Source organism: Vigna unguiculata, unplaced genomic scaffold (genome assembly GCF_037176805.1).
Source record: "Vigna unguiculata cultivar grain cowpea cultivar isolate G323 ecotype 2 unplaced genomic scaffold, ASM3717680v1 ptg000120l, whole genome shotgun sequence".
In the NCBI taxonomy this organism is placed as follows: Eukaryota; Viridiplantae; Streptophyta; class Magnoliopsida; order Fabales; family Fabaceae; genus Vigna; species Vigna unguiculata.
Window position 1 is genome coordinate 185,001 of NW_028196762.1, and position 2,500 is coordinate 187,500.

The following is a 2,500-nucleotide window of genomic DNA, read 5'->3' on the forward strand; positions in this document are numbered from 1 at the left end:
CACATGGCCAAGTTGGTCGGTGCACCGCGGCATAGCTAGATGGCTTGTGTGGAGTTTTGTGAAAAAATGAAATTCGTGGTTTTTGAGGTGTGAGGGTTGGAATGGCCTCCAAATGTCCCCAAATGAATACCATGAAATTCTTGGTGCACGAAAGTTTTGAGTTCGGAGGGTTTTGCACATGGCCAAGTTGGTCGGTGCACCGCGGCATAGCTAGATGGCTTGTGTGGAGTTTTGTGAAAAAATGAAATTCGTGGTTTTTGAGATGTGAGGGTTGGAATGGCCTCCAAATGTCCCCAAATGAATACCATGAAATTCTTGGTGCACGAAAGTTTTGAGTTCGGAGGGTTTTGCACATGGCCAAGTTGGTCGGTGCACCGCGGCATAGCTAGATGGCTTGTGTGGAGTTTTGTGAAAAAATGAAATTCGTGGTTTTTGAGATGTGAGGGTTGGAATGGCCTCCAAATGTCCCCAAATGAATACCATGAAATTCTTGGTGCACGAAAGTTTTGAGTTCGGAGGGTTTTGCACATGGCCAAGTTGGTCGGTGCACCGCGGCATAGCTAGATGGCTTGTGTGGAGTTTTGTGAAAAAATGAAATTCGTGGTTTTTGAGATGTGAGGGTTGGAATGGCCTCCAAATGTCCCCAAATGAATACCATGAAATTCTTGGTGCACGAAAGTTTTGAGTTCGGAGGGTTTTGCACATGGCCAAGGTTGGCGGTGCACCGCGGCATAGCTAAATGGCTTGGTGGGGAGTTTTGTGAAAAAATGAAATTCGTGGTTTTTGAGATGTGAGGGTTGGAATGGCCTCCAAATGCCCCCAAATGAATACCATGAAATTCTTGGTGCACGAAAGTTTTGAGTTCGGAGGGTTTTGCACATGGCCAAGGTTGACGGTGCACCACGGCATAGCTAGATGGCTTGGTGGGGAGATTTGTGAAAAAATGAAATTCGTGGTTTTTGAGATGTGAGGGTTGGAAAGGCCTCCAAATGCCCCCAAATGAGTACTGTAAAAGTGTTGGTGCACAAAAGTTTTGAATTGGATGCATTTTGCACTTGGCCAAGTTGGTCGGTGCACCGCGACTAGATAGGTTGGTGCCAAAATTTTTCAAATTTAAGACCTTGGCCAAACTGAATGAAATTTTGTGGGGAGGTTCCTGATATTGTTTAGTGGTGGACTGGAAAAAATGAGGTCGAAATTCGAAGTCTACATGTGCTTTTCTATTTTTCCCGATTTTACACATACCCGGTAAGTAAAAAAAATAAAAAAAATAGTTCCCCTTCGAGAAAAATTATGAAATTTGGTGAGCAAGGAGATACCATTATTCTACGAATTACTGCAAAAAATCGCATCAAAATTCGAAGTATAGCCCGAGATATGGACTTATGTCTGCTCAAAAAAAGTGTATCTACTTGTACAATTTTGCCTTTTGCATATTAACCTCTTATAGGGGGGGAGTGCTCCTTGAGCCGGCCAGCTCCACACTGGCAGGTTTTAAAGGGAGCTTGATGAGGCCTCCCCCCTCACGTGGTGCGTGCGTTAGCATGTTTATCATGGCACAACTAGCCTCTTCATAGTTGTTGAGCTTTATTAATACCAACACACGGTCGTCACTGATCGTTGGTTAGCTCGGCAGCTAGTCCCTCGGATATTGTGGAAAGTTATTTTCATGCCTAGCGATGCTTGACCCTGCGTCACTTGATGTTTCCATTTGCTTGCTTGCCCATGGTAGGTGGGGGGTGGACCGTCTTGTGGTGTGGTGTCTTGCGAACGTGAGGGTGTGTGAGTTGTAATCGAGATGCACTTGCTGGCTGGCTCCATGCCTTGCGTATCGAACGGTCAAGCATGCATCTCTTCCATTTTCACCCGTTGCCTTGGGTGATATTGGTTGATCAGTCCCTGTGTTGCCTACCCACTAGACGGTACTTCTGTGGTTGCTTCGAATTCTATCTTTCCATCACGAAGAGGTGTTGGAGGATCCTAATGTCACGCACGTGTTCCATCTAGTGAAACATCTCAGTGATGCACGTGTTGTGGCTAGTTCTTTTGGATGCGGTGCATTATATGAACTCGGGTTTACTTTAGCGACCCAGTCAACATAATTCGGTTGTGTCCCTTGATTGAGACGTTGTCCTTGAACTTGTTGTGAACAATATCGTTCTTCCACAACCCGTCGTCTTGAGTGCGATGGAAGGCAAATAAGATGTGCTTTGGCATGTCATGCACGTACTCGATTGCGGGAAGTGTGAGAAAGTGTTGTTGACAACCCGTGGGAAATGGAATGTGGCAAATCGTGATGAGCTCTTCGTGGATCTGCGAAGAAGACGACCTTTGGGCCTGTTGGAAACGAGGGAGGCGATGTTGAACTGCGAAGAAGATGGACTTTTGGGTTGTTTGAATCAATGGGAGGCCACGCGAGAACTCCGAATACTATGGACTCTTGGGTTGTTGGAAGCAACGGGAGGCCCCGCTAGAACTCCGAATACTACGGACTCTTGGG